This window comes from Protopterus annectens, chromosome 4.part0, assembly GCF_019279795.1.
Source record: "Protopterus annectens isolate FY-2018-M chromosome 4.part0, PAN1.0, whole genome shotgun sequence".
Taxonomy (NCBI): domain Eukaryota; kingdom Metazoa; phylum Chordata; order Ceratodontiformes; family Protopteridae; genus Protopterus; species Protopterus annectens.
Genome location: NC_056733.1, coordinates 1827926875 through 1827940009, shown reverse-complemented (window position 1 = coordinate 1827940009; position 13135 = coordinate 1827926875).

The following is a 13135-nucleotide window of genomic DNA, read 5'->3' as shown; positions in this document are numbered from 1 at the left end:
CTGTGCCATTTTCGGTACTTTGCCATTTCCTGCACTGTGGTGCTATCTTGGAGTTGATATATTTAAGTAGGGGGTGTGGGGGCACAGGCACCCCACATCGAGGGTTGTGGGGGGCAAAGTCCCCCACTTTATTTTGTGTTTGGATTTTTTTTTTCAGAGTAGAAAAAAAATTGCTGTTCCGTTTGTTCAGGATTTAGTGCTTTCGGTTTTAAGGGGTTGATTAAAGAGCACTCGCTCTTTTAATCATTTAAAGTTATAATATAGACCCTCTAACATTTGCTGTCTACCTGAGGAAAAATTCTCTGGGGTCTACTTGGCATATAAAGATATCTATGCAAACATTTCCAAGCAAATGTCCTAAATCTTCAAGATTTTTTGCATATTTGGGAGACATACATATATCTTCCTATTGTTTCTTTGTGAATTGCTTATCCACCCTTTCTTCCCAATCCTTTCTAACCTCCTCTAATTGATTATTATAGTTACCATGCAATATTTTATATGGTCTACTAATTATTCATTTTTTAATGGCTGCTTCTGTTCTAGATTCTACTAAAATCTCTACCACTGCTAGTCTTTCATTTAGGACACCCTATTTCTTTCTCTTTGCCTATACTCTGATATCAATCCTTGATACAGAAGGCAATCTCTAACTTTCAGTCCAAATAAATTCTTAGCGTCTTCCTATTCTATCATCTTTCCCTCTCTAGTTATTTGCTTCCAATATCTTAGTTCCTTTGCCAGTTTTCTCCAATAAATTCCAGCCCCCTCTTGCCTATTGTCTGATCCCTAATTGTAGATAACCCTATCAGCAGAATCTCCCTTCTCTATTTCCATGTTAACTCAGGATACTTTCTTCTGCTTTATAGATACAACATTCTGTATGATTATTGTTATTCTCCTTAAAGGCCTGCATCCAAAATCACAGTCTCTCCTTGTTTCTTGAGCTTCCCCACATGTTTCATCATCATCCATTTCCACTTTGAATTATAGTTTTCTGCTTGTGCTATCTATGGGAGCCTTAACTGTGTAGCTCTGAAATGCCCCCTTCAAATCGGGTAATCTCAATCCATCGTATTCTACTGAAAGAATTAGGTTATCCCACCTGACCCTTGCCGTCTTCCCCTCCAAGATAAAGTCCTTCAGCTCTTTATTTATTGCTATCCACAACTTTCCCTCTGGTTAATAAAAACATGTCTGACCTGTGTATAAGACTAACGGGACTAAAAACATTTTAATTGCTTGTATTTACTATCCATATCCATATAACAAAGCTTCCATTTTCTCAGTTTTTGTATTATCTTTTTAGTCTCTTCCCATATATCCTTAGCTGCCACCAGAATAATTTTTAATCCATACTCCTAAATATTTCATTTTATCAGGTCCCCATAAATATGGATATTGCTGAACCAGTTTCATATGTGGGTACATCATTTACCACTATTGCCTTTGTTTTAGCTTCATTAATTTTGTATCCTAAAAGCATTTGAAACTCTCTAAAAATGTTCCACAACACTGTAATGTCTCTTTCTGGTTCTGTCCAATATAAAATAATATCATCTGCAAATAGAGCCAGCTTTTCTTGACTACCATAACAATTATATACTTGAATTTCCGAGTCCATTATTTCTTTGCCAATGATTCTAAATAGAATGCAAATAACAAAGGAGAAAGAGGACACCCTTGCCTGAGTTCTCTGCTCAAGCAGAAATTATCAGAGATGACCCCAGCCATGCTGATTTTCACCTCCAGTCCCTCATATATCCTCCTAATCAACTTTATAATTTTTTCAGGAAATGCAAATGCTTCCATTGCCCCACTCATAAAGTCACAGTTTACTCTGTCAAATGCTTTCTCAGCATCAAGACCTACTGACAACAATGGCATTTTCTTACATTGTACTTCCATCTGGATCATCAGTGTCCTGTCAAATGTTAGCCACCCCTCCACAAAACCACACTGATCCATATCTATCACTTTTGATATTACTTATGCCATTCTTTTAGCCATACGATGAAGTAACTAGTCAGGATACACCACGAGACACCTTCTTCAGCAAAAATCTTTATTCCAGTAAATGAATAAAAATGGATAAGCGCTTTCGCTTGCTGCTAGCAAGCTTCTTCAGATACAATACCATGAACTTCTCGAGCATTTTTATATCTAAAGCATTCAGCAGCTAATCACACCATTAAGCTATTTATTATGCAAATAGACCAATTAAAACCAAAATGAGTTAAGTTAAAACAACTGCATTGCTGCGATTACTTCTTGCTAAGGCAAGCAAACCAACTGTTCAGCCTTATTGAATATAGTGATTCAGGACACAATCTCTCAACTCATCCGTGCAGATTATATAATATAACAAATCACCACATTCCATCACTGGTTAGAAACATTAGCATAATGCTATAATGCTATAATGCTATAATTCATAATCATTGGAACTAAACAAGTTGAATAAAAACAACTTGAATAAAAACAATTGTCACCGTGTGACTATATGTTTAAAAATACTACTAATCGGTCAATGGAACACATTCTAGTACAACTGATAGATCTGCTTGCTTTTTAGCTCCACATCAAGCAAAACAACAACAAACTGTATGCAGACATCCCATTAAATACTAGGACTGTATCATCATGGGTATTGTGCGCAATCCAAGCGCTGGTTCATATCATTTGCGAGGCAGCTCGCTGAAAGATTTTTCTGACTCACTGAACAATTTTTTATATATATATATATATATAAATGCCATATCAAAATGAACCTCACTGTGTCATATGTAAACCCAAGATGAAGTGCAAAGAAATACAATAAAAAGCAACACGATAAAATATCATTAATATAACAATAAAATACTAACAAATAAAATAAAACGATTGATTAATAGATCACAAATGTATAACATCAAGCTGCTACATAGTATTGGTCAAGCTGCAACTCCGCCCTTAACTTCTATATTGTTGAGAAACTTGTTGCTTGACTTCCAATCAATCAACAATAAGCAGAATATTTCTAAAAATATGTGGTTATAACCTACCAAATATCTGCATGTTAGAAGATGTCTACAAGTAGCTGATGTATCTATAACACTGAACACTGTATGAACATAAACATGAAATTCTTTTAGCCATTATAGACATGAACACTTTATAATCATGGTTTAATATTGACATGGGCCTGTATGAAGCTGGATCTGATGGATCTTTGCCCTCTTTGGGTATTACATCTACAACTGCTTTCTTCCAGGATGTTGGTACTTCTCCTCTGAAAATACTGTTAAACAAAATGTTCCAGATCTTTATCAGTTTTTCCCTCCTAGCTTCTAAACCTCCACAGGAATACCATCTATTCCTGGGGACTTTCCTGCAGATTAATTATACATCACAATTTTTATCTCATCTCCTCATAACCGTTAGTAATTGAGCCTCATCTACCTCTAACCAAGGCATATTTAATTCTTCCATAAACATTTCCATTTTTATCTTTTCTTGATTTCCATATTTTTTGGCTTTATACAGACTTTCATACAGTTTATGAAATATTTCTAATACCTTTACAGGATCTCTTGTTACCTTCCTTGTTATAGGCTCCCTGAGCTTGGCCAACCACCCTTTCTACTTTCTGCTGCCTGAGTCGTTGTGCTAAAAGTTTTTGTGCTCAAGTATTATTATCAAAAAACAGTTGCTTAACAGCAATCTTTCTAATTTGTGTACATTATCGAGGTAATCCCATATTTTCTGCTTAGCATTCTGTAGTTGATCATGTTCTTCTGTGAGATTCCTCCTATTCTGCAATAAGTCAATATGTCAGTCCCTCTAAATAATTCTTGTTACTTCTTATCCATAGCTCCCTTTTTGCCACACTATTTCTAAATGTCACCTTAATTTTATCCCACTCCCTAGCTATATTTTCAGAAGTAATTTCTATTCTCTCAAATAGCTCCTGAATAATCTCCACTGCCCATTCCTTAAAATTCCTCTCTTTTCAACAGATAGGAGGGGAAGCACCAGTGTCTCATTTTTATTTAATTACCTGTGTTTCTATTTTAGTTATTACTGGTGCATGATCTGAAATAGTTATTGGGTGCGTATAAAGACCTTCAATTAAATGCACATGTTCCTGTGAAATGTAAATTCTGTCTGGCCTAGCCCAGTTTTTATATCTTGGGGAATAATATGTGAATTCATTCTGAACTCCTATTACTGAATTCACATCTTCCATGCCAAATATTTTCATAATTTTATTTAAAAATCTACCCTCCTTTGTCATACTTTCCCTTATGGCCCACCATGAACATCTTCACTACTGCAAATCAAATTCTAGTCCCCACCTATAAGTAATATTCCTTGAAAACTGATTATTTCTAGCATAATTTTCTTAAGCTCCATTATAGTGATTTTGGGTGGAATATAAATACATGCCAGTAGCTCCTTAGCACTATACATTTGCCAATATTATCTTTTCTATCCCCTTCTATCACTACTGGAGCTCCTCTTGCAATTATTATAAGTACTCCTCTTTTCCTTTGTCCCAGATATTCCACTGAATAACCATCCTGAAAATCTTTCTTTATCAAATTCACATGTTTAGTTCTTTCCAAGTATATGTCCTGTAACATAGCTATTTGAACTCTACATTCTTTAATATAATTCACTATTCTTTCTCTTTTGTATTTGTCTGTGAGACCATTGATATTTAAATATATTGCAGACATCAGTCTACTAAAAAGTTATTATTCCCACCTTTTATGTATAACACCTTTTTTTAAATGTCTAGTTCCAGCTTTTGTGTAACATGCATACACTGTTTGGCAGGTTGAATTTTTATATAGTTTCTTGTCACATCCATTTCGGCCTATGTCACGTCTTAGAAATTTTTTTGTTTTACTGAAAGCTCTCAAAAAAGAAAAAAAAAACAATACCCCCTAAAACCTAATAATTTAATACTAACACAGAAAAATATGTACATCTTCAAATACTTTAGTTTTACCCTCCTAATAGGAACACATGTCCCAAACTGACAGTCACACTCACAAACTTGAGTTAACCTAAAAGAAAGGTTATCCATGCTAAGACATAAGGTACAGCTTGTGCTTCTACTAAGTGATAACTGGTTTTGTCTTATCTTTATAGTTCCCCCAGCTGGGAACCCCCTGAATGCTTTAAGAGAACATTATCTCCTAGACAGTTTCTCTCCTGTTCCCAGCTGATCAGTCTCCACCAAACAGTAACCAATTTCTCTTTATCAGATTGTCTCCACGGAGACATGAGAACCCAACAGCCAATTTCTCATTATCAGCTTGTCTCCATGGAGATGTGAGAACCAGTCAATTTCTCTTTATCAGATTGTTTCCATGGAGACATGAGGGCCAGATACAGAATTGCTAATAATCATACTTTCATTTACTAGAAAAAAAGCCTCATACTATTCAATATTCTTTTTTCATTTACTTACTTTATCCTAAAACGTATTTTATTTATTTTTATTTTTATATTTGTTAACCAGGTTAGTCTGTCTGGGTTCTTAGAAGCCCTTTTTCAGCAGAGACCCAAGGAGAAAAGCCCCCCCCCCAAAAAAAAAGTTTTAAGTAAACAAATAGTAAGAACAAAGATAAACACATTTTATGTATAAATCAAGCTAAGGTCCTTAATGCAGTCATTCCCCCATGCAAGAATGAGGAAAAAGCACATGATTTTTTCTTTTGTCATGCTGTTTTAACCATTTTTTTACACTGCAGTGCCTACAGTTCTTAAAATTGAACATGAAAAAAAAGAAAAGGGAGAAAGAATGTAAAAAAAAACACTATCACCTGTTTACAATCTGCATTACGCTTAAAAAATAACTGAGAAAACTTTACTTTATAGCAAGCAAAAAAAATGCACCACAAAAATAGCACTATTAAGAAAAAAAAATTTTTCTTTACTTACAGTTAACATTTTCCCCTCTTTTCACCTTCCCAAAGCATTTTTTCCAAACATCAATGACATGAAGTAGGGCATATACTTTACAGTCCCCCAAAAGTCTAACAAATTCTGAAAAAGTCCAATATTTCCAGATTTTCTTGTTCTGTCATATTTTCCAAATATAATTATTGCATTGTAATCCCACATTAAGTTACTTGTTTTATTACTAATCGTCTTCACCTCCCAAATCCTGTCTCTGATTCAGTTCCAACGTACTCTCAATTCTTCTAGTCAGCTCTCATGCTCTCTTCCTTCTCTCCAATATTTTCCATTAAAAGAGTGAAAAAGGTTTCACAGGTACAGTCTCTCTGTGTTTTTTTATTACACGAAAAAAATCAAGACACATAATCTTCTGCTTCACAGCTCACTTTTTGTTGGACAAATTGCGTATTTCCTCCTTATCATGTATTTCATCAAAAAATGATTTTGTCCCTTCAGGAAAGAATACCTTGAAGACAGCTGGGTACAGCAGTTTGAAGTTCACACCTGTGTCTTAACATTCCTTGAATAGTGGAATGAATTTACTCCTCTTCAGCCTGCTGCACAATGATTAATCATTATGTATAAACACGCTTCTGTCTCTCACTTTTAGTATTTTATCCTTGTGCCACAGTTTTGTCAAAATCAACTCCTTCTGCTGGTAGGATTTCATCTTTACTATTAAAGGTCTAGGTTGCTTTTTCATAGCCAGGTTTGGAGCATAAACATGATGTGGCCTTTCAACTAACATTTTTTCCAGTCTTTTGCTGTTTGTGTTGATATACTCCATCAGTGTTTCATTTATTTTAACCAGGTCTGTGTGCAGTTGTCTTATATCTTCCTGTAGCTTACTGGAAATCATATCTGGAGGTTGTATTGCTTTTTTGCTGAACAGCTGCAGAACATTCCCCAGTCAGTGTTTTTCCCTCACTTTTTTAGCTGATTTTTTCCAGGTTCTCTGCATTTCTTTTTTCCTGGCATCCAGGCAGTACACTTACTAGCCAGTTCTATGCCAAGGGTCTTATCCCAGGCATTCATCTATGCAAACACTGGAAAAGCATATCAGTGCTACTTATATTATGAACTGTATACTTTTGCACCCAGTCTCCCACCTCAGCAACCCAAGATTGCAGCTTATTAACTTAAACATGCTTTTGCCTAGTCCTTCTTCTCTTTTTTGCACATTATTGCTACATCTTCTAACTCCAAGAAAGAAAGAAACAGAAGAAAAGAAAAAGGTACCTGCTTATTTACTTTTGGAACTTCATCATATACAAGAAGAACTAAATATACTTTACTATAAATGGATGGCGCAGTGGTGCAGCATTTAATGTTGTTGCCTCACAGCAAGAGGTTCTCCGGTTCAATTTTCATTTGGGTTGCCTTCTGTGTGGAGTCTGCATGTCCTTCCTGCATTTGCATGAGTTTCCTCCTAGTATTCTGGTTTCCCCCCACATTCTAAAGATATGTGTCTGGATTATTTCTCCCTAGGCCTCCCCTGAAAATAGGCTCTGTCCTAGTCGGACTTTCCTGGCCAACAAATGCTGAATAAATAAATGCAGTTTATAATGTGAAAAGCTTCATAGAGATACTGTTAAGAACAGAAGTTGTTTCACTTAGAGTTACCTTTCCCCTCTTTTCCCCCTTCTTTCAGTATCCTTCCAAACATTAATGACATGAAGTGAGGCAAATGTTTCCCAGTTCCCCTCAAATTTAACAAAGTCAACAAAAGTCCATTCTTTCCACTTTTTCATAAACAGCCGCATTTCACAAGTGTGAATGGTGCTTTGCAGTCTGACATTTTTTTCACTAATTTCCATGTTGCTGGTCTTTTCCTCTCCATCTCCCAACTCCATATTCTATTTCAATTCCAAGGTATTTCAAATTCTTCTAGTCAACTCCTGTGCTTTTCTCTGCCTCTCTAGCATTTTCCTTTGGAACAGTGGAAAGGTTTCACTGGCAAAGTCTCCCTGAATACTTTATTATTAGAAGAATAAGAAGCAGAGTCCCCTTCTGCTTGATGACTCACTTTTTGTTAGACAGACATTTGTATTTTCTCCTTAACCTGTTCAGCATCAATAAATGACTTTGACCCTCAAGGAAAAAAAATATTCTGAAGACAGCTGGATACAGCTGCTTAAATCTCACACCTGCCTCTTGACATTCCCTAATTAGTGGAATAAATCTGTTTCTTTTCTGCCTGGTGTACAGTGAATAATCTTTTCCCCTCAAACACTGTACTGTCTCCAACGTTTAATACTTTGCTCTTTTGCCATATTTTTATCAAGATCAACTCTTTCTAGGACTTCCAAGATGGCTGTACATTGAGTAATAGCTTAATTTTAGCTCTCCCAGTGTGAAACAGAAACTCAGCAGAGAAGGTCAGTACACTTTTGAGTTTCTGGGTAAATTTCAGTAACTGGTTAGTAAGTGCACTGCCTGGATGCCAAGAGAAAAAAATACAGAGGATCTAAAAGAAATAAGCCACAAAAGGTGTGGAAAAAACACTGACTGGGAAAAGTTCTTCCGCTGTTCAGCAAAAAGCAGTGCAGCCTCCCGACATGACTTCCTGTAACCTAGAGGAAAGTATAAGGCAACTGCACACAGATCTGGTTAAAATAAATGAAACACTGATGGAGTATATCAACACAAACAACAAAAGACTGGAAAAAAATGTTAGTTGAAAAGGCTCATCATGTATATACTCCAAACCTGGCTATGAGAAAGCAACCTAGACCTTTAATAGTAAAGATACAATCCTACGAGTAGAAGGGGTTAATTCTGACAAACTTGTGGCAGAAGGCCAAAATACTAAAAGTGGGAAACAGGAGAGTGTTTGTAGAGAATGATTAATCATTGTATACCAGACAGAGGAGGAGTAAATTTATTTCACTCTTCAGGGAATGTCAAAAAACAGACATGAGATTCAAACTGCTGTACCCATCCATCTTCAAAATATTCTTTTTTGGAGGGACAAAATAATTTTTTGATGAAGTACATGTAAGGAGGAAATACAGAAGCTTGTCCAACAAAAAAGGAGCTGTAAAACAAAAGGAGTTTCTGCTGCTCATTCATGTGGAAAGTAGACCACAGGAAGAGACTGGGCCAGTGAAATGTTTTCCAATATTTCAATCAAAAATGCTGTAGAGAAGGAGGGAGCATGACAGTTGACTAGAAGCATCAAGAGTATGCTGGAAATGAAGCAGAGACATGATCTGGGAGATGGAGATGAACAAGAATAAAACCAGTAACTTGAAAATTGACAAATATGGGATTACAAAGCAGTAATTATATTTGTGAAATATGACATAACAAGAAAATCTGTAAATATTGGACTTTTTGTACTCGAGGGGGACTTTAAAGCATATGCCATACTTCATGTCATTAATGTTCGCAAAAAATACCTAGGGGAGGGGAAGAGACGGGAGAAAGTTAACTGTAAGTGAAACAATTTTTTTTCTTAATAGTATTATTTTTATTACTGTATGATTTTTTTTGAATGCTATAAAGTTTTCACAGTTATTTTAAATGTAATGGGGATACTATTTTAAAGAGGTGCTCCTGTTCATTTCTCTCTCTCCCCCCCCCTCTCTCTCCTTGTTCAGTTTTAAGAAATGTAGGCACTGCAAAGTAAAAAAAATGAAGAAGAAGAAGAAATGTCTGGTTAAAAGGGCATAACAAAAGAAAAATGAACATGTTTTTTCTTATTTTTGATGGGGAATGACTTGATTAAGGCCCTTACCTTCATCTAATAACACATTTTAAGACAAAGCAAGTAAATGAAAAAGAATATTGAATATAACACTTTTTTTCAAGCAAATAAATGTATGCGTAGTGTAATTCTGTATCTGGTCTCCACCTTTCCATGGAAACAATGTGATAAATACAAATTGGCTATAATCTCTTAAAGATAAATTGGCTAGAAATAAAGACAGCAACTGGCTAGAAGATAATGTTCTCTGAAAGCATTCAGGTGTTTTCCCAGCTGGGATAGCTATAAAGATAACACAAAGCCAGACAGCACTTATAGAAGCACAGGCAGCACCATGTGTCTTAGCCTGATAACCTCTGTTTTAGATTAATTCAAGTCTGTCAGTGTAGGTGTCATTTTGGGACATTTGCTCCTATTAGGAGGGTAAAACTTCAATACTTGAAGTCATACACAGTTTTGTGTGTTAGAATTAAATTAATAGGTTTTATGGGGATATTGAGGTGTCTTTGTTTTTTTTTTTTTGTTTGGGGGCTTTCAACAAAACAAAAAGTTTTGTCAGATGGAACATAGGCTTAAATGGATATGACAAGAAACAAATGTATAAAAGTTCAACCTGCCAAGCACTGTATGCATGTGACACAAAAGCTGGAACTAGACTTTTAACATTAGCACATCATTTATTAGAGTTTCCAGGTCATACTTTTTCTTTTATGGTTCTCCAAATAATAAGAGATAATGTACGAGGAGATGATATTATTAATAAAACTGAACTGGCTGAATTACGATGGATCATGGATTTGCAGGTGGACAAGTCACCTAGAATAAATGGGATGGCCCCTTTAAAATCAGTGCTAAAGGTGTGGAAAATTCAAGGAATCTGACTGGATATGTGACTGTTTAAAAGTTGGAAAGTGTTAGAATATGGTGAGATCTGATGAAGGTTCAGTTGCCAAAAATGCTTATAGGTTCATAAGTAAGTACTAGGCTATCTGCCCAAGGGCATTTATAAGCCTAGCCAGAGTGTGTTGGCTTTTGCCACCCCCTTAGATTAGTTCCCTGTGACTCTGACCAGCAGAGCCATTAGTTCCCTGTGCCTCTGTCCAGCAGAGCCACTGCAGTGATCCCAGGGGTAAATTTTCTGTTTCCCATCCAGCCATCAAGGTTTTTCTTGAAGAGTGCTAGTGAGGGGCTCTGCCTGATGTATATTGGAATTTTGTTCCAAAGCATGGGAAGTCTCTGGGTCAAGAATCTATCCCTCCAGCACGTCCTATTTAATCTTGTGGTAAGGTTTATAGCTCTCATGGGTTTTTTTAGGTGGAGCATATCCATAAATTCTGGGTTGGACATGGCCTTGTATGTCAGGCAGAGATCACCTCTGAGTAAGCGGTATGCAACCGAGTATAGCTGGAGTTTCTTTAGTCGGGCTGCACAGGTCATCTGTTTGAGACCAGTAATCCTCTTGGGGAGGTACTACTGTGGTCTTTCCAGCTGTTGCAGGTGTCTTGTAAGGTACATCCCAAATGGGGCATTGTATTCTATAATGGATCTTATAAGTGATGAGTAGAGAGGCACGATAACCTCCTTTGATCTGGATGTAAACCCTTTTGAGATTAGGTGGGCCACATAGAAGGATTTTCTAACCACCTTGGCAATATGATTATCAAAGGAGAGATTACTATCTACTTGGGTCCCCAGATCCCTTATTATTTTTTCTGTATTAAGGGGACTACCACCTATGTGGTAGTTCGCGGGTACTTTGTTTTTTCCAAAGGGGATGACTATGCACTTTTTGGCATTCAGCTTAAGGCCATGATTTTGACACCAGGTATCCATCTCAGTGAGACCCTTCTGGAGGGTGTCTGTATCAGCCAGAGAATCAATTATGGCCCCTAGTTTGCAGCTGTCTGCGAACTTGGTCAGCCAAAGTCCTCCTGTGCTTGCCTGTACCTTTGAGAAGTATATACTAAACAGGAGGGGTCCTAGGACTGAGCCCTGGGGGATGCCACTTGTAACCGGTTTAGAGTCGGACCTAGAGTCTGCTGCTCTCACCGTGTGGCTGTCTGTCGGTGAGCCAATTTGCAACCCATCTCGTGATGTAGGGATTAATGTTCAGGTTGGTGAGGTTGTCTATAATACCAGAGTGGGGAATGGTGTTGAAAGCCTTTGTGAGGTCTAGGTAGGCTGTTTGGACCTCCTTACCCTCATCTAATGCCTTGGTAACTGTCTCAAAGAAGTCCATCAGGTTTAGGAGGCATGATCTGCCCTTAACAAAGCCAAACTGGGTGGGGTCCAAAGTTTGGAGGTTCCCAATGTCTCTGTTAATGAGTTCCATTATGATGCGCTCCATAGCCTTGCAGACCAGGCTAGTCAGGCTTATAGGGCAATAGTTCCCAGGGTCCACTGTGGTGCCACCTTTGTGAAGTGGGATAACTGTTGCTGTGCACCACTCTGTGGGTACGTAGCCTGTAGAGAGGCTGAGTTTGAATAGTGTGTTTATGTGTGGGGTTAGTTCATTTTGGAGCTCTTGTAGGACGCAGCCTGGGATGCTGTCCAGTCCCATTGAGGCAGTGTTTTTGGCTTTGGATAGGGCTGTTTTAACCTGCATGTCAGTGATTGCCGAGGCCTTACATTCTTCTGGTATGGTTATGGGCCCCTTAGGGGATGAGAGGGGTGTGAAGTTTGCACTAAACCTGTCTGCCAAAATGTTGAGAATGTCAGTCGGTTCAGTGTATTTTCTGCCATTCTGCACCAGCTCAGAGCAGATCTGAGAGTTTCCACTTAGGTTCTTGACATAGCTAAAGAATGCTTTGTGGTTATCTTTGGAGTCCTTGGCAATTTGTCTTTCAAAGCTAGCCTTGGATGATTTAATGAGGGATCTTAGTTTCTTGCTGATACTGATCAGGGATGTCTTTCCTTCTAGGGATTTTAGTCTTATGTGTACTAGTTTCCTCCTTCTATTGTAGAGCCTGTTTATGGCAGGGGTTCACCAAACTGGTTTACTTTTCTTGGAGGAGTGAGTCTTGGTTTTACCTGGGATAGCACGATCCATGCATTCCTGCAGATGGTCATAGAATGTCTTTGTATAGGTTTCAGCAGCTTGGACAGCATTATCCATTGGCGTGGGGGCTGTGAACCTTTTCACCTCGGTCTTAAGTAACTTGAAGTTTGCTTTTGAATAGTTTTTCATGGTGGTTTCCTTGATTGGGGTTGGGGGCAGAATGTGGATATCCAGAGTGATTAGTCTATGGTCTGATCTAACCAGCAAGGGGTTGACATCAGGTGTGGAACACCAGTCGCCCATGTTGGTGATGACCAGGTCCAATATGTTGCTCCCTCTGGTAGGGGTGTTGACCAGTTGATCCAGGGCGTTCGAGTTTATAAATTCTAGGAAGCGTTGGGCAAGGGAGTTAGAATTTGAGTAGTTCTCCCAGTTAATGTTTGGGTAGTTGAAATCACCCAGTATTAGGGTGTTTG